At 27.8% G+C, this 21,068-nt stretch overlaps 1 protein-coding gene across 1 annotated transcript in view; it reads left to right on the top strand.

Annotated features, from left to right (window-relative positions):
* The window catches only part of LOC127175472 (adhesion G protein-coupled receptor A3), a 196,255-nt gene that overhangs the window by 141,968 nt on the left and 33,219 nt on the right, over nucleotides 1-21,068 (top strand). The gene's annotated exons all lie outside the window — the stretch shown is intronic.

Here is a 21,068-nt window from a genome sequence, read left to right as displayed (position 1 = left end):
TACTATATTTGTGTGTGTGTGTGTGTGTGTATATATGTATATATATGTATATGTATATGTATATGTATATGTATGTGTGTATAAATATATTATATATATATATATATATATATATATATATATATATACATATACATATATACACACACACACATACACATATGTGACCCTGGACCACAAAACCAGTCATAAGTGTAAATTTCTTAAAATTGAGATGTATACATCATCTGAAAGCTGAATAAATAAGCTTTCCATTGATGCATGGTTTGTCAGGAAAGGAAAATATTAGGCCAAGATACACCTACCTGAAAATCTGAAATCTGATGGTGCAAAATAATCAAAATATTGAGAAAATCGCCTTTAAAGTTGAATTTCATATGCATATTACTAATCAAAAATTAAGTTTGGATATTTTTACAGTAGGAAATTTACAAAATATCTTCATGGAAAAGAACGTGCACAAATAGTGTAATTTAAATCATTTTAAATATTAAAACATGAATCTAGAAACGTGACACTACAAAGTTCTATAAAAAATTTGAAATACACACATAATATCAAAATACAATAAGTTGTAAAAAAAAAAAATAAATAAATAAACAAGTGCACAGACATTGATATTTTAAATACAAATCTAAACATGAAAATAAAGTAGCAAATAATACTTTAAATTTAATAAGTGCTCAAATTATGATATTTAAATCATTTTGAATATTAAAATATGAATCCAAAAACATGAAAGTTATAAATAAAAGTCTGTTAAAAATAAGTTAGTTAAAATGTTGTTTAATTTTTTTTTATAAATTAAATTATTTAAAATTAATTTTCAAGTAATTAAAAATAAATAAATAAATAAGTGCACTGCAATCTCATTTAAGTAATTTATAAATATTAAACAAATAAATATTAAAAAATAAATTGCACAGATAATGTCAATGACAATACAAAGTTGTAAAATGATTAAATTATTTTAAATATGAATCTAATCCTGAAAATAAAGTTGTAAATAAAAATCTAAATTTAATTTTAAAGTGCACAAATGATATCCAATATTAAATATTCCAATATTGAAAATAATGATTTTCTATATTAAAATATGAATCTAGAGATATGAAAATTATGAATAAAATTATATTAAGGAACAAGTAATGTTGTTTGAATATTTTTTTAAATAAATAATTTAAAATAAATGTTAAAATGATTAAAGCAAAAATAAAAAAGTGCATGTGTAATGTCATATTTTAAAAATATATAGAATTAAAATATGAATCTAGAAATATGAAAATACTAAGTTCTGAATAAAAAATAATAAAAATTAAAAGGCACAAATTATGCCATAATAACAATACAAACTTTTATATATAAAATTTAAATAAGTGCACAAATAATGGAATTTAAATAATTTTAACTTGAATCTAGAACCATGAAAATACGAAGTTCTAAATAAATTTAAAAAATCGAAATTAAAATGCACAAATAATTCAATTGAAATATCAAAATATGAATCTAGAAAAATTTAAAGTTGTAAATAAAATATTTTGTGCACAAGTAATGCCTTTGAATACGTTTTAATCAGTTAAATAAAATAATTAAAAAAATTAGTAAGTACTTAAAAAATAAAAAAAAGTGCACGGGTAATTTCATTCAAATAATTTATAGGTATTAAAATATGAATCTAGAAACATGAAAATAGTTGTAAATTAAATATTAAAAACTATAAAAGTGCACGAAGTTGTACATGAAAAATATGAAAACTAAACTGTCATGGCAACGGCTAAGTTTAAGGCAGCTCTGATGCGGCATCCCTTTACACAGATGTAAAGCAGCATCAGAGCCGCCTCTCACACTAGAGGTTTAGCGCTGCATGCTTCATTCCTGCTTTTATGCTGCATTGGGTCTTTTCACAGCATTTGGATCAGCTTTAACTCACTCGGTGAAGGCGCTGCGTGAATCAAACAAGATCCTTCAGGATAAACTGAAATCAATTCTCAAAACAAACTGAGAATAAACGCGTCCCCGCGCATCCAGCCGAATCTCATTTGGTTCCTAAAGGATTCTTGACTCATCCCATTAGGATTGCTTCCAATTATGATCGAAATACCAATAGAAATCCGTCAGGATTTATTCAGCTAGGGAAGGATCTCGGAAAGCCCTTATACAACAACTTTTCCTTAAAGGCGCATCGCTGGATTTGCAGGCAGCGCGTAAGATGCGGTAACTCTCGTTAAGGATGTTCCTCCAGCAGCTCGGGTTTGAGAAGGACTGAAGCTATAATAAGTGGTAAAAGCCTCAGGTAAATGAGTAATTAGCGAGGGCACTTGTTCGCCCCCTTCATTCTTCATGGCGAAGCGGAGCGCGGCGCTTTTACGCGCGGCTCAACGAGCGTTTGTGACTCTCTCCTCGGACTCATGCTCGGGATATGTGGGATTTCACCGCGTGGAAGTGATTTGATGTGGATTTTGAGAGCGCGATGCCAGCTGATCGTCCGTAGTGGCGCCTCACAGCCGCCGAATGTTCGCCGACGAGTGGGACTCCATCGACTGGGAGGTCAGTCCGGTGCACGACAGCGGTTTGTGCATCCAAACATGACGTGCATGCTTGTTTTCCGCACGTATGGTCGAATTATAGGCTGTTTATCATGCGAAATCCGCGTGCATGAAAAACCAAAGTGTTTCTTGGATAATAAAGCTGGATTGCATTGAATTTGAGATGTGGTGCGATCGGTTCTAGTCGTGCGTGCAGACCAAAGTGGCTTTTTACGGTGATTGCAATGATGCTTTGAACTTCACGCGTTAATGCATCGCCCGTTTGCATGTTGTTTATCGTTTAGCTGTGCATATGTGTGTGTGTGTGAGAGAGAGAGAGACACACACACAAGGAGGGAGAGAGAGAGAGAGAGAGAGAGCTGATGCAGTCACCACACCCGCAGTCCGCAGTGTCTGAGAAAAAGAGGCTTTCAAATCGTTTGCGACACGCATTTCTATCCCGAGCTCTTCGCGAACGCGAGTACCGTGGTAAATCGGCGCTGCTGGCATTGGGTTTGTGAACCTGTTGCTCGGTTTCATCAGAGCTGCAGATGATCCAGTGTTGATCACTGCTCCTTCAGTGTCTCTTCTCCATCAGCACAGTCAGTGCTGTCACTGGAAACTGACTGTAATCTTGTTAAATGCTACAATCTTCAGCCCTTTTCATACAGTTGATGTATGAAAATTGCATTGATCTGATGGGATTCTAGCATCTATCAAACGTGCATGGTATTATGTGATGTAAATAGATCATATATGTATTCAAATGTGACCCTGGACCACAAAACCAGTCATAAGGGTCAATTTTGTGAAATTGAAATTGATGTGGTTTGTTAGGATAGGACAATATTTGGCTGAGATGCAACTGTTTGAAAATCTGTAATCTGAGGGTGCAAAAAAATCTAAATATTGAGAAAATCACCTTTAAAGTTGTTCAAATGAAGTTCTTAGCAATGCATATTACTATTAAATAAAAATTAAACTGGTATTTACGGTAGGAAAATATCTTTATGGAACATGATCTTTACTTAATATCCTAATGATTTTGGCATAAAAGAAAAATCAATCATTTTGACCCATTTTCCCGTGCTGCTTAAGACTGGTAATGTGGTCCAGGGTCACATAAATGTACTCAAATGTGAGCCTGAACCACAAAGCCAGTCATATGGGTTATTGTTTTCAGATTGAGATTGAAATTGATGTATGGTTTGTTAGGAAAGGACAATATTTGGCTGAGATGCAACTGTTTGAAAATCTGGATTCTGAGGGTGCAATCAAAATATTGAGAAAATCACCTTTAAAGTTGTCCAGAAATTAAGTTTTGATATATTTATGGCAGGAAATTTACAAAATATCTTAATGGAACATGATCTTGACTTAAAGGAGAAGTCCACTTCCAGAACAACAATTTACAGATAATGCACTCACCCCTTGTCATCCAAGATGTTCATGTCTTTCTTTCTTCAGTCGTAAAGAAATTGTTTTTTGGAGGAAAACATTTCAGCATTTTTCTCCATATAATGGACTGATATGGTGCCCTGAGTTTGAACTTCCAAAATGCGGCTTCAAACGATCCCAAATGCGGTTGTAAACGATCCCAACCGAGGAAGAAGGGTCTTATCTAGCGAAACAATCGGTTATTTTCATTAAAAAAATACAGGTTAAATACTATTTAATCTCAAACGCTCGTCTTGTCTTTCTCTCCCTGAACTCTGTGTATTCTGGCTCAAGACAGTTAGTGATATGTTGAAAAACTCCAATCGTATTTTCTCCCTCAACTTCAAAAATCATTTCAAAATCATCCTACATCTCTGCAGAAGAACAGACACAGTGTTTGCACAGTGAACATGCAAAGATCATCAAACACCCTTGACAAAAAGGTAAAACAGTGATACAGGACGATTTTGAAGTTGAGGGAGAACATGAGATGGGAGTTTTTCGACATACACTAATTGTCATGAACCAGAACAAAAACAGAGTTCAGGCAGAAGACGAGTGTTTGACATTAAAAAGTTTATACATTTGTAATATTTTTATGAAAATAACCAATCGTTTTGCTGGATAAGACCCTTCTTCCTCAGATGGGATGGTTTACAACCACAATTGGAATCTTTTGAAGCCTCATTTAAACTACATTTTGGAAGTTCAAAATCGGGGCACCATATCAGTCCATTATATGGAGAAAAATCCTGAAATGTTTTCCTCCAAAAACAATTTTTTTACAACTGAAGAAAGAAAGACATGAATATCTTGGATGACAAGGGGGTGAGTACATTATCTGTAAACTGATGTTCTGGAAGTGGACTTCTCCTTTAATATCCTAATGATTTTTGGCATAAAAGGAAAATGGATCATTTTGGCCCATACAATGTATTTTTGTGGTACAGTGTCGCAGTTTCTGACCAGAGCTAATGTCAGCTGCTTTCTTATATTAAGGCCATATTGTTGACATTTGGTTATTCAGATTATTTGATTGTATTATCAGAACATTGCAAATATGCAAATATTAATCAAGCTAGTTAAAGAACAATCATCTATTAATTACATATGTTGATCTGATTAAATTATTTGGCAGACTAAATACAAAATTAAGGTGCTATAATTGCATTTACCCAGATATTAAAAGTGCACAAATAATGTCATTTAAATATATTTTTTAAAATATTACATTAATTTAGAAACATGAAATTACAAAGTAAAAAATTAAAAATATTTAAATTTAAATGTAAATTATTTTTAAATATTATAATATGTGACCCTGGACCACAAAACCAGTTTTTTTAAAATTGAAATTTATGCATCATCTGAAAGCTATGTACAATATTTGGCTGAGATACAACTATTTGAAAATCTGGAATCTGAGGGTGCAGAAAATAAAATCACCTTTAAAGTTGTACAAATGAAGATCTTAGCAATGCATATTACTAATCAAAAATTAAGTCTTGATATTTACGGTATAAATGTACAAAATATCTTCATGGAACATGATCTTTACTTAATATCCTAATGATTTTTGTCATAAAAGAAAAATCGATCATTTTGACCCATACAATGTACTTTTGGCTATTGCTACAAATATACCCGTGATACTTAAGTTTTGTGGTCACATACATGTATTTTACTTTACCTGATTTTCCCAAAATGAAGTCTTTGCAATGAAACGATTGTTTGTTTCTGACCAGATATAATATTAGCTGCTTTGTTTCTTATTTGTTTGCATGCTTTCTTTGTTGTTTCCTTGCTTTTTGTTTCCTTCACATTATTATGGCAGTTTCATATCATAATTTGGTTTCTGAACCTGTTGCTCTTCGCCTAGATGTATTTGTAGTGTAGATCATCAGTAGTTTTGTCATATTCTCCACAAAACTGGCTAAAATGTTTTTGTGAATCGTTTTGTGCTGTTTACATAAAAAGAAAAATACAATTAAGTGCACAAATGTCATTTTTATATATGTTTGAAGTTAAATTATGAATCTAGGACCTTGAAAATACAAAATGTAAATAAAAATGCAAAAATGTAATTTTAATATCTTTTTTTTTGGAAACATTAATATATATATATATATATATATATATATATATATATATATATTTATATGTATATATGTATATGTACACTGTCATTTTAAATATATTTTTTAAAATATTAAATTATGAATCTAGAAACTGAATATACAAAATTGTAAATAAAGTGCACAGATGTCATATTTTTATTTTTATTTATTATATATATTTTTTAGAAATGTTAAAATATTAATCATGGACCATGAAAATACAAAATTGTAAATATAAAAAAATGTGTTATTGTATTAAAAAAAATTTGCAAAGTCATTTATTTCAAATATTAAAATATGCGTCTAGAAACATGAACGTACAAAGTTGTAAATAAAATATAGAAAATCAAATAAATGCATGAATTATTTTATTTAAATAATTTTAAATATTAAAAATGTATGTAGAAACATTACAATACAAAATGTAAATACATTCTGTATTAAATTATTGATCTAGAAACATGACAGTACAAAATTGTAAATAAAAATAAATATATAAGTGCACAAATAATGCAATTTAAATGTTTTTAATATTAAATTATGAGTTCAGGACCATGAAAATACAAAATTGTAAATACAAAAAATTAAATGAGTGCACAAACGTCATTTCAGTACTTTTTTAAACATTAAAATATGGAACATGAGCGTACTTGTTGTAAATAACAAAATGTAGAAAATTTAAATGTGTGAATTATATCATTTAAATAATTTAAAATATTTAAAGTGAATGAAGAAACTTGAAAATACAAACTTGTGAATACAATCTGTCTTGGCAAGGGCCAAGTTTAACCCAGCTCTGATTCTGCATCACTTCACACAGAAGTAAAGTGTTTTATTCCTTTATTGATGTTATGCATTGGGTGTTTTAACATTAGAATTTGAAGTAGCTTGATCTCACTCAGACTATATACACACACAATAATCAACTGAGGAAGACAATAGCAAGAAAATAATTTGCCTTATTTTTATCAGCATGTGCAGGATCTTTCAGTAGCTGAAAATGCTGCGCATGCAAATGCGCCGGAGGTCACTGTAGTTTAGATGCTTGTCTGCTGTTATGGATCTCAACATACAGCCCTGACATTTGGAAGGTAAATAATTGAAAGAGGTCACGACATCAAGTCTTTGCAGTGCAGCCATTTCCGTCGGCCTGCTCTAGAAGAGACCGATGCGGTAATGAGAGGAGAACAGCTTGTCTGGATTCTGCTGATGTCTTGAAGGAGAAGCTGATGTGAGGTTGTTTAATGCACATTCAGCTGTGTCTTTCACCTTGATGCCGCTCCCACCGGTCAGCCGTTAGACACCTGCTGCGGCGCTGATAGCGAACGCTATTGATTTCACGTTGCTGCTTCTTCACTGCGTTATGTGCATGACAGAACAGACACAGATTGAAATCTCAACACTCGTCTCCAGAAGCCACTGATTAGTGCAGAATTACTCAACATGCAGTCTTTAGTGTTTTTAACGCAGACAGTTTCATCTGGCCTGTATATTATTTTGTCAGCAGTGTTAGTAATTTGACTGCCAAAGAGTTGAGTTCATTTTATTTTATTTTTTGTCGTGTTGGTTCAGTGTTTTGGGTCACTTTAAGTCATTCATAGCTTGACTTCCAAAGAGTCCTTTATTTTTATTTTATATTATTTTCCTATTTTATTTAATATTTTTATTTTATTTTTCATGTTTGTTCAATGTTTTTAGTGACATCAAGCCAGTAGTAGTAGTTTCACTTCCAAAGAGTATTTGATTTGATTTGATTTTCATATTTATTTATTTATTATTATTATTATTATTTTATTTTATTATTATTATTATTATTATTATTATTATTATTATTATTATTTTATTTATTTATTTATTTATTTATTTTGTTTGTGTTGGTTCAGTGTTTTGGGTCACTTTAAGTCATTTGTAGTTTGACTTCCAAAGAGTCCTTTTATTTTGTATTTTATTTAATGTTATATAATATTTTTATTTTATTTATGTTTGTTCAATGTTTTTAGTGACACCAAGCCAGAAGTAGTAGTTTCAGTTCCAAAGAGGATTTGATTTGATTTGATTTGATTTTTATTTTTATTTTTTTATTATTATTATTATTATTATTATTATTATTATTATTATTTTTTTTTTTTTTTTTTTTTTTTTGTTTGTGTTGGTTCAGTGTTTTGGGTCACTTTAAGTCATTTGTAGTTTGACTTCCAAAGAGTGTTTTTTTTTTTATTTTATATTATTTTGTATTTTATTTAATATTATATTATATTTTTATTTTATTTTTCATGTTTGTTCAATGTTTTTAGTGACACCAAGCCAGTAGAAGTAGATTCACTTCCAAAGAGTATTTTTTTATTTTATTTTTATTTTTATTTATGATTATTTTATTTTATTTTATTTTATTTTATTTTATTTTATTTTATTTTATTTATTTTTGTCGTGTTGATTCAGTGTTTTGGGTCACTAAGTCATTCATAGACTTCCAAAAAGTTTTACTTTTATATTATTTTCTATTTTATTTAATATTTTTGTTAATATTTGTTATGTTTGTTCAATGTTTCGGTGACTTTAAGTCAGTAGTAGTAGTAGTTTGACTTCCAAAGAGTCTTTTATTTTGTTTTGTTTTGTTTTTTGTTTCTGTTTTTTTGTTTTAATTTTTTTACTTATTTTATTCATTTTAAGTTAGATATACTTATATGTCCAACTTTATTTAATGCATTATAAAAGCATTTTTAATACATTATGCATTGCAATGCATTGTATGATCTAATAACTAACATTATAATACATATCTATTCATTGTTACTGCTTTAGAAAGTATAATGCATAAAAACAACAAATAAACCTTCAAATATTACAATGCATTTTAACTTTGGTTACAACTATTTATGAAAAGATATATTGCATTACAATGTACATTACAGACACATTTATAATGCATTATTCATAAAGGCTGTAAGTGTTACAGATTATTTAAGTGATTAGTTTATGTGTGTAAGTAAGGACCGGAGTAGCTAGAAACACCCTCCTCTTGTGATATATCTGTGCTTTATGTATATATTATTTATTTTTTTGTTAATTTAGGCTGTTTGTTGTGGCTTGATGAGTCATGAACTATTTTTATGTGTTGCCTGAAATATCTCAGGACCTTTATTTCAGTCCCTGTTTCTTTTGTAAGCTTAGTCACACAAAGACTGTGTGGTTTGTTCGCCCACGGACGTGAAGTCTAAAAACTGTGTTTATCACCAGGACTTCTTTTAAACAGCTTTTTGCACATCGGTCGTGACCGGAAACCGTGACATTTTCTGAGCTCTAATCTTTCACATGAGTTTGAGTTGTGTTCTTTAGTGTTCAGAGAGCAAGTATGATGCTTAAAATCAGTCCTCAGTACATCCAAGATTGGGATGAGTTTGTTTCTTCATCAGATTTGGAGAAATGTGTCATTCTATTCTATCACCAGTGGATGTGAATGGGTGCCGTCAGATTGAGACTCCAAACAGCTGATAAAAACATCACAATAATCCACAAGTAACCCACACCACTCCAGTCCATCAGTTCACATCTTGAGAAGACAAAAAGACCATTTTTAACAAAAATCCATAATCCATAATAACACTTCCTCCAGTGAAAAAGTCCATCTCCTGTTGTCTCTCACATCAAAATCTAGCCATATATTTGTTTAGAGCTGATTTGGGCTGTTTTGGCTTGTGCAGATTTCTCTCCTGATTCAGATCAGACCACTTTTTCACTGGAGGAAGCGTTATAAAATAAAAAGATTCTTTCGGTAGTCAAACTACTTAAAGTGATCCTAAATGTTAATTAGACATGCCAGAAAGAATAAAATACATTAAATTATTAAATTAAATTAATAAAATTAAATAAAATAAAGGACTCTTTGGAAGTCAAACTACTAATGGCTTAAAGTAACCCAAAACGCTGAACCATCACAACATAAAATAAAAATTAAAATTAAATTAAATTAAATTAAAAAAATAAAATATAAAAAATCAAACTACTAATATAATGATAAAACACTGAATCAAATGACACAAAATAAAAAAAAAATAAAATAAAATTAATTAATTAAAAAAAAGAAAGAAATAAAATGAAGCACTCTTTGGAAGTCAAACTACTAATGGCTTAAAGTAACCTAAAACGCTGAACCAACACAACATAACATAAAAAAAAAAAAAAAAAATAAAATTAAATTAAATTAAAAAAATAAAGGACTCTTTAAAAAGTCAAACTACTAATGAAAGTAACCCAAAACACTGAACCAACATGACAAAAAATAATAAAATAAAATCTAAAATAAAATAAAATGACTCTTTAAAAAGTCAAACTACTAATGAAAGTAACCCAAAACACTGAACCAACATGACAAAAAATAAAATAAAATAAATGGTTAAATAAAATTGCATTTTTAAAAAAAAAAAGGGACTCTAAACTAGTAACGACTTAAAGTGACCCAAAACACTGAACCAAAAAATAAAATAAAATAAAATAAAATAAAATAAAATAAGATAAGATAAGATAAGATAAAATAATAAATAAAATAAGATAAAATAATAAATAAAATAAAATAAAATAATAAATAAAATAAAATAAAATAATAAATAAAATAAGATAAAATAAAATAAATAAATTAAAAAATTAAATGAATAAATAAAATAAAATAAATAAAGGACTCTTTAAAAAGTCAAACTACTAATGAAAGTGACCCAAAACACTGAACCAACATGACAAAAAATAAAATAAGTTAAATAAAATTAAATAATAATAATAAAAAAACAAACTGCAAATGACTTAAAGTGACCCAAAACACTGAACCAACATGACAAAAGCTAAAATAAAATATAATATAATATACATTATAGTACAATAAAATAAAAGATTTACTTTTTATTTGTTAAAAAGATTTGTTTCATCTTCTCAAGATGTTAACTGATGGTCTGGAGTGGTGTTTATTACTTGTGGGTTATTGTGATGTTTTTATCAGCTGTTTGGACTCTCATTCTGACGGCACCCATTCGCATCCATTGGTGAGACAGTGATGTAATGACACATTTGTACAAATCTGACGAACGAACAAACTCATCCTAATCTTGTATAGACTGAGGGTGAGTATATTAACAGTGAATTTTCATTTTTGGCAGAGCTTTTCCTTTAATGGCTGAAATGATCATGTGAGAACAGGAAGCAGTGAAGTGTGTTAGTTGATGTATTGGTGCATTACGTTAACGCAGTACTGCATTACTGCACCATTATCTGTGGTGTGGCAGCGTTTCGGTTCCAGCAGGACACAACAGCGGCCAGATCCGACCCTCGGTCCTATGGGAGGTTTATCTCGCTGTGTTACGTCGACCAGGACTAACTACCCGCCCCGGGAGCATGCGTGCTTTGTGTTTGTCAGAGGTGAAGGCAAACGTCGTGCGGAGTGAAAGCAGCTCCGTCGGTTCATGTTTGAAGCAGTTGCTGTGTGTTTTGTAGATGGATGAGTCACTGCTGAAAATACTGCATGTTCCATTAGAGCCTGAAAACATTCACCTCCAGAGCCGGATTAGCCAATGAGAGACAGCCTTTAAAAGCAAATGAAAAGACTTTCTTTAGTGAGTTTTCTTGTGCTGCTCTATTGATCTTCTCTGGTGTTGCTGCAGAATCACCTCTGATCCTTTGATATGGACTGAGGTTGTCGAGAAGCACTTTCTGGCCTGTCAGTTTAACTTTGAGTCTTTAGTAGATGAACTACCAAAAAGAGTCCTTTTATTTTTTTGCTCTGTTTTGCTTTAGATACTTTCTGGCGTGTCTGGTCAGTGTTTTGGGTCATTTTGAGTAAGTCTTTAGCAGTTTGACTTTCTGAAGAGTTTATTTTATTTTATATTGTTTTATATTTTATTTTGTTATATTTAATGTTGTTTTTTTACCATCAACCTGCCAGGGACTGCAGATGAAAATTAGCCCGAATGGCTAAATCTGCCACATTTAGACTTGTTTACTTGCGTTAATTAATGTGCATTGTCCCTTTTAAAATAAAAACAAAGAATAAATGAAGAATATTTTTGTTTTATTTTTCGGATACTTTTTGGAGACACTTTAAGTAGTTTGAGTACCTAAACAGTCTATTTTATGTTATGTTATGTTATGTTATGTTATGTTATGTTATGTTATGTTATGTTATGTTATGTTATGTTATGTTATGTTATGTTATGTTATGTTATGTTATTTATTTATTTATTTATTTATTTTATTTTATTTTTTGTCCTGTTGGTTCAGTGTTTTGGGTCACTTTAAATCAGTAGCAGTAGTAGCTTGACTTCCAAAGAGTTTTGTTTTTTGTTTTTTTTTTTTGTTTTGTTTTTTGTTTTGTTTTTTGTTTTATTTTATTTTATTTTATTTTATTTTATTTTATTTTATTTGATTACATTTTTTTAAATAAATTTTATTTATTTTATTTTTTAATTTATTTTATCCTATTTTATTATTTTATTTACCTTTTTTTTTTTTTTTTTTCTTTTTTTTTTTTTTAGATATTTTCTGGCATGTCTATTCAAAATTTAGGGTCACTTGAAGTTGTTTGAATACCTAAAGAGTTCTTTTATCTTATTTTATTTTATTTTATTTTATTTTATTTTATTTATTTTATATAATACCTAAAGAGTCCTTTTATTTTATTTTATTTTATTTTTTATTTATTTTTTTATTTTATTGCATTTATTTTTAAATATTTTTTTCCATTTATTTTATCCTATTTTATTATTTTATTTTTTTATTTTTTTTATAGATGTTTTCTGGCATGTCTATTCAAAATTTAGGGCCACTTGAAGTTGTTTGAGTACCTAAAGAGTCCTTTTATCTTTATTTTATTTTATTTTATTTTATTTTATTTTATCTTAATATTTTATATATATTTATATTTTTTGGCATGTCTATTCAACATTTAGGATCACTAAGTAGTTTGATAATCTAAAGAGTCCTTTTTATTTGTTTATTTTTTTATTATTATTCATTTATTTATTCATTCTTATTTTTTTATTTCTTATTTTAGGGTTTAATAATCTAAAGAGTCCTTTTTATTTCAATTTTTTTAATTAATTTATTTATCCTTATTTTATATTATTTATTTATTAGATATTTTCTGAAATGTCTATTTAACATTTACGGTCACTTTAAGTAGTTTGACTACCTAAAGAGTCCTTTTATTTTATTTTTGATTTATTTTTTAATTTAGATTTTTCTGCACAAATGTTGCAGGATATATTGCTTTGGCAGGTTTAATTTAACAGTTGGAGGTTTGTTCACAAACTGTACTGTAAGCACAGATTATTTACATTTATATTCATGCATTGAGCAGACACATTTATCCAAAGTGACTTTTAGCAGAGGAATAAATGCAGTTCATCAAGGAGCCAACAGTATACATTGTCATGTTAATTTGATTACTGGTTTAGGACTAGACTGGATTATAGTGTGTTTTTGTCTTTATTATTGCTCTATAGTTATTGTTCTGAAAGCTTGGTTCCATCCAGAACAGTTTTTCATTGGTTTAAATCCAAGTGAAGCCTCTTATATCTGTTGTATTTGATTGCAGACAGACGTTTGCTAATAAATCGTGGTTAAATGCTGATTGTTTTCGCTCTGAATAATCAGTTCTGACTAAACTGCCTCCCATTCATTTGATCCGTCGGCCGTCGCTGTAGTCAGCAGATCCAGCACCTTCCTCCTGACAGATCACAGAGACGTGTGTCGTCTTGCTGTACAAACGACAGAACTTCAGTCTGCTGTCGTTCACATGAGCGATGCTGTGAGAATCTCACCGATGAATGTACGAGACACTTTAATGGAACTGATGAGTCAGTTTGTTTGTCAAAAGCGTGTGAGAGAAAAAAGGATGAAAAAAGCTTTAGAAAACTGAAAGAGCGGTGTTTATTACTGTACTGACGCAAACTTCACTGAATTGTGAAGACATTTGTTGTGAATTTTGCTGAACTTTTGAACTTGCGTGCGTCAAATTGAATGTTCAGGGTCACTTTGAGTTAGTCATTCACTACCCAATCAGTCTTTTAGTCATTTATTTTTTTTATATATATATATATATATTTTTTTTTTTTTTTTTTTTTTTTTTTACAGATGCTTTTTTGGTAAATAGGTCATTGACTACTTTATTTGTCTGTTTTATTATTTAATTTTTATTTTATTTGTGCTTTATTTTATTTTATAATTTTTTTTTTTTTGATTTATGTAATTTTGAAAACGTTTATTTTTTTTTTCCAGATAATTTCTAGCATGAGTTTTTTTTTTTTTTTTTTTTTTTTTTTTGACTACACAAAGAGTCCCTTATTTTTATTAGTTCTTTTATTTTATTTTTCATTTCAATTTTATTTTATAAAAATCTGATGTAATATAACTTGTGCTTGTTTGTTTGCTGGTTTTTATTGTATTTGTTAATACTTGTTTTTTAATTGTTTTTGCTATGAAAATAGCTTACGATGCTGACATGGCATTAAATAAAAATATATACTTTTTATTTTATTTTATTTTATTTATTTAAACTTTTATTTTGATTGATTATAATTTTTAAAATGCTTTATTTTCAGATCTTTTTTAGCATGACAGGTTAACTTAGGGTCACAAAGTAAGTCATTAGTAGTTTTTTTTTTGTGTGGTTATTTTATTTAATGTGTATTATTATTATTATTATTATTATTATTATTATTAGTAGTAGTAGTAGTAGTAGTAGTAGTAGTAGTAGTATTATTATTATTATTATTTTCAGATTATTATTATTATTATTATTATTATTATTATTATTATTTTCAGATTATTTTCAGGTTTTGTCTTAACATTTAGGTTTACTTGAAGTCACTGACTACAGAAAGAGTCCTTTATTTTTTTAATTATTTATTTTGTATTGTTTTATTATTTTATTTTATTTAAATTATTTTTTTAATTTGGGTTTTATTTTATTTTTAACACTTTCTTGCATGTCAGTTTAACATTTAGAGCCATTTTGAGTCAGTAATAGTTTTTTTTTTTAGTTGTTAGTACTTATGTATCTTTATTTATTTTATATATATATATATATATATATATATATATATATAATAATTGTTTTTTTTATACTTATGTTTTATTATTTTTCTTTGAGATTCTTTCTGGCATATCAGTTTAGTTTTCAGGTTCACTTTTCTATTCTAAGTCATTGACTATCTATATTATTATTATTATTATTATTATTATTATCATTATTATTATCATTATTATTTATTTTTATATTTTTTAATAAGATTTATTTTAGTTTCAGAATTTTTGAAAATAATACAGTTTCTGTTGCGTCAATTTTAGGGTCACTTTAACCTTTCTTTCTTTCTTTCTTTCTTTCTTTCTTTCGTTCAAGCAGTTACCTTTATATTTCTGTCACTGCTCTGATGAGATGTCAGATGTTGTTTGTCAGCTTGCAAACACAATAAACTCACAACACGCTGCTTCATGTGTGTCGTTGGATTATAAATGTTTCCCTCTATGCTGGATTTTTATTTTCATAAACACATAAAGGTGCAGGAGTCAATGCTGCATTTGACCTTTTAACCTCTGAACTGCTGACCTTTTGACCCCGCTGTGTTAAATGTCAGTCAGAAGCTTTTCTAGTGTCGGTGGATATTCAGGTTTTAGCGCAGATGGCATTTTGCAGTTCAGTGTATATTGTACATTGCTTGAGATCTGCTGGGCAGTAAATATCACGTCATGTGAATATGATATTGTATGTATGCAGATAAAGTTGGATAAACATTTAAATGCTTGGCAATTTAAGTTTTAGTTGTGCCTTAATAAAAGTGATTTGCAGAATGCACATGGCCAGGCTTGTATCTTAAAGACTGATTGATTGGTTGATTGAGCACTTTCATGATAGTTACTACAGTAAATCGACTAATGTATGTACAGTATGTAGATTATGAATATGTATAATGTTTGGTGATGCAATATATCACTCATTGTGTTTACATGAGTGCTTGAATGAGACAATTTTAGCTGTTCGTAGCTTGTCTCTCTTTTTTTTTTTTTTTTTTTTTTTTTTTACAAGTTTATTTATATTTATTTAATTTACAATATTATATATATTTTTTTTTATGTGTTAATTCCAATTTCTTTATTTTATTTTTAAAAGGGTGTACTTACATTAAGTTATTATATTAGCAATATAATAGTCAGTGGCATAAAATGGTCTTACAATGACAATACTATAATTTATCCCAGTTATTTTTAAGGCAATATATCACTCAAGAAAAAGTAGTTATCATGACAGGCTTGTTGATTAATTTTATAATTTAATTAAATTTATTTTTTAATAAAATATTTTATTTTTATTTATGTATTTTTAAATAATAGTTTTTATAATTTTATTTGATTTTACATGTGTTTATTTTCTATTTTATTTCTATTTAATTTTTATAATTTTATTTGAATAGAATTTTATTCTACTTATTTATTTTTATATCATTTTATATTTTTAATTCATGTTGTTGTTGTTGTTGTTGTTTATTTAAATTTTACTTTATTTTAATTTATTTAACAAGTTTAATTCATGTACAATATTATATTTTTGATGATTTTTTTTTTAAAAGGGTGTACTTACGTTATTATATTATATATAATTTTATTTAAATTGAATTTTATTTTTACTATAATTTATCCCAGTTATTTTTAAGGCAATATATCACTCAAGAAAAAGTAGTTATCATGACAGGCTTGTTGATTAATTTTACAATTTAATTTAATTTATTTTATAATAAAATATTTTATTTTTATTTATATATTTTTAAATAATAGTTTTTATAATTTTATTTGTTTTTACATGTGTTTATTTTCTATTTTATTTCTATTTAATTTTTATAATTTTATTTGAATAGAATTTTATTCTACTTATTTATTTTTATATCATTTTATATTTTTAATTCATGTTGTTGTTGTTGTTTATTTAAATTTTACTTTATTTTAATTTAACAAGTTTAATTCATTTGCAATATTATATTTTTGATGATTTTTTTTTTAAAAGGGTGTACTTACGTTATTATATTATATATAATTTTATTTAAATTGAATTTTATTATACTTATTTTTATATAAATTTATATTTTTTAATTAATGTATTATTATTATTATTATTATTATTATTATTATTATTTATTTTTATTTATTTATGTTTTTAAAATTTTTATTATTTTACCTTTATTGTAATATTTTATTTTTTATTTTATTTTATTTTTACGATTAAACATAGCCGGGAGTTTTGTGAGGTTTTCCTGTTTTAGTTCATGCTTTAGCAACGGTGGTTTGTTTGTAGTTTTGTTCAGTGAGTTGTTTTGAATCATTCAGGACTAATGTCTGGAGTCCACACACAGTTTCTGTTTGTTTCTTCAGTGTTTTCTCCTCAACAGAACTGAAATGAGCCTCCACTGCTGAATAAACTACATTATACATCAGACTTCATGCCAGTAGTACAATATCTTGCTTGTGAGACTAGAATAGAGCAGAAAAACAGTTGAGAATAATTTATTTTTATTCATGACACAAATTACCATGAAAAGCATGTGTGTGTCACAGCGTCGCTGTGAGTGAAGCATTAAAAAAAAAAACAGGAAAACTGATAAATTGCTGCCCTTTGGGACTCTGGGAAAATGATTTTGTTGGAAAACGATAAGCAGTACTTTCACAGGGTTTCTGGGCGGTTTGTTTTCAGGTCGTTTCTTTGGCATGTTGACATTTTTCTCCTTGGTAAAGCGGGTATAGGTTGATTTGGTGAAAGCGTTTGAGTTGGGTCTGGTCTCTGTCTCTTTGGTCTGATTAAAACACGCTCGCTGCACGAGGGTCGTTTCAGGGCGAATCTCATGAAAACCTGTTAAGCAGCGTCTCGGTTTGTTGATTTTGCGGTCGCTGCCTATTTGTGGCAAAGCCTTTAATTTATGCTGTTTTAAAAGAGAAAAACAGCATTATATAACAGTAATGAGAATCATCATTGAGAATAATTAAAATTAGGGAGGAAACAAGTACAATGTTAAAGAAAAGGAAAAGCTTAATGGTCCTGAAAGTAGACTTTTGATATTTCTATCATTTTTACATTTTGTGTTTTTTTTTTTTTTTTTTTTTGTCTTTTTTTTTTTACAATTGTATTATATTATCATCAGTTCTTATTCTTTTTCTTATTATATTTGCTTTTGATTTTCTAGGGTGAAGCATTTTGTAAATGCACACTCAAGAATGTAATGAAAATGTACATGTACTGTAAATGTACCACTACTTCTATTAATTTAGTTGTATTTTTAATCATTTTATTTCAGTTTTATCCATTTTTATGTAATCGTATGCTTTTTTTTACATTTTTATTTAAAGGTAGTACTGTAAATCTACCACTACTTCTATTAATTTAGTTTATCAATTTTTATATTATTATTACTATTATTATTATTGTTTTTGTTGTTGTTGTTGTTTTTATTATATTTTCTTCAGATTTAAGGCTGAAACATTCAAATGATTGATTAATTTGATAAATTGATTCATTTTAATTTCATTTATTAAATTTTATGTATTTTATATAATTTGTATATAATTTTATTTACATATACATTTTTATTTTTTAGATTTAAAGTATTTATTAGATTTAAGTTATCATTTTATTATTATTATTATTATCATTATTATCATTATTATTATTATTATCATTATTATTATTATTATTATCATTATCATTATCATTATTATTATTATTATTATTATTATTATTATTATAATTTTTACCTTAATGTTAAACATTCTATTAACTTAATACCAGGCTACTTATTTATTTATTAGTTTGATTGTTTATTAAATTTAAATTCATTTAAATTAATCGTTTAGTTTAAATTGTATTTTTTTGTCATTTTATATATAATTTTATTTACATATGCATTTTTATTTTTTATATTTAAACTATTTATTCAGTTTCATTTATCATTTTAATTTAATTTGATATTTATATAATGTTATATATTTACATTTTTCATTTTTTATGTTTGTTTATTTATTATTATTATTATTATTCATTTTTACTTTAGGTTGAACATTCTATTGACTTAAAACCAGGCTATTTGTTTGATTATTACATTTAAAATAATTTAAATTAATTATTTAAATAATGTTCAACTTAAATTTGATTCGCTATTTAGGTTTTTTTTTTATTATTATTTACTTATAATTTTTATATAGATATTATTAAACGTTTCATTTTTATTATTATTATTATTGTTATTCTGAAAGACAAACATTCTGTTGATTTACAAATCAGTTGGTATTTATTTATGTTGCGTTATAATGAGAATTTAAGATATTTACTCGCCTGCTAAAAGTCTAAATTTGTGTTTGCAGTGTTAGTTGAACTATTTTTTGAAGCAAGCGAAATGTTCCTGCTCTTTCTAAAGCTTGGTTTGCACACAGATCAACGTCCGTTTGACTCGTGTGTGTCTCGATGAGCGACATGTCCGACTATCAGAGCTGAAATCTAATGTGAACTGAGATGAGCCCTAATGAGCGCCCACATGTAGACGTGTTTGGGCTGAGACGGCAGAAGAGCCGTCAGCGTGTGAGATTGAACCGTCACACACCACATCATCAAAGACACAGCTCACATAAAACACTCAGATGAAGATGGATTCTGGTGTCTTTATGAACAGAGACGTGTGTGTTCGTAATAAAATCACAGAATGGATGTGGTTGTTGCTCGTGATGTGGATGGGTCAGTCTAGTGATCCAGTAACAGCTTCACAATCACTTACCGTTACTGTATGGAGAGAGCAGGTTTGATGAAAATGAATTTACACGTCCGCCTCTCTGGAGAATTCACTTACGCTCCGGCGCGTTCTCAAAGCCTCAGACGCACGAGTGTGACGCTCAGACGCTCAGCAGTGTGTTTTCAGATTCACCGCTGCTTTACTTTGGCAAATGAAGTGTTTGTGCTTCTGCAGACGCCTGAAGAGACACAAACACTGAGAACGTAATGGACTCATCAGCCGCACGGGATTTAGACTCTCTATGGGTTTCACAAAAGATAGAATCCCATCAAAACACGTCCTCTGCACAATTCAGCCCCACATTCACAAGCAATTTGAATTTTGCATTACACTAATGAGAATTTGAGAGAAAGATGTGTTTAAATGTGCAGTATTTAGTGTTTATTTAATCGGTATATTTGATTGATTAAGTCTATAGAGTGCAGCATTTGGTGCTGAATTATATAAATGCATTTATTTATTTATTTTAGCAAATAAAGTACAACATTTAGTGTTTATTTAATCATTATAAATGCATTTTATTTATTTATTTATTTATTTAACTGTATGAAGTGCAGAATTTGGTGTTTAATCATTATATAAATGCATTTATTTATTTAGTTAGTTATGATGTTTATTTAATCATTATATAAATTCATTTTATATTATTATTATTTTATTTATTTATTGAACTATATGAAGTGCAGCATTTGGTGTTTAATCATTATATAAATGCAGTTAGTTATGTGATGTTTATTTAATCATTATATAAATGCATTTTATTTTATTATTTTATTTATTTATTAAGTGTATAAAGTGCAGCATGTTTAATCATTATATAAATGCATTTATTTATTTATTCATTTTATTTAAACATACAGTGCAGCATTTGGTGTTTTTTTTTTAATCATATAAATGGATTTATTTTTTTTATTGCAGCATATAAAGTGCAGTATTTAGTGTTTATATAATCAATATATAAATGCATTTATTTGTTTGTTTTATTTGTTTATGCTAAGTGCAATATTCAGTGTTTATTTAATCAGTATATAAAAGCGTTATTACTTTATTTACTTATTTATTTTGGTTTATATATTACAGTATTCATTGTTTATGTAATCGTTTTATTTATTTATTTCAGCAACATTTAGTGTTTGTTTAATCATTATATAAATGCATTTATTTATTTATTTAGTATTTATTTA

Source organism: Labeo rohita, chromosome 13, assembly GCF_022985175.1.
Source record: "Labeo rohita strain BAU-BD-2019 chromosome 13, IGBB_LRoh.1.0, whole genome shotgun sequence".
NCBI classification, from domain to species: domain Eukaryota; kingdom Metazoa; phylum Chordata; class Actinopteri; order Cypriniformes; family Cyprinidae; genus Labeo; species Labeo rohita.
Note: the sequence above shows the minus strand (reverse complement) of the source record. Positions and strands in the feature narration are given on the sequence as shown.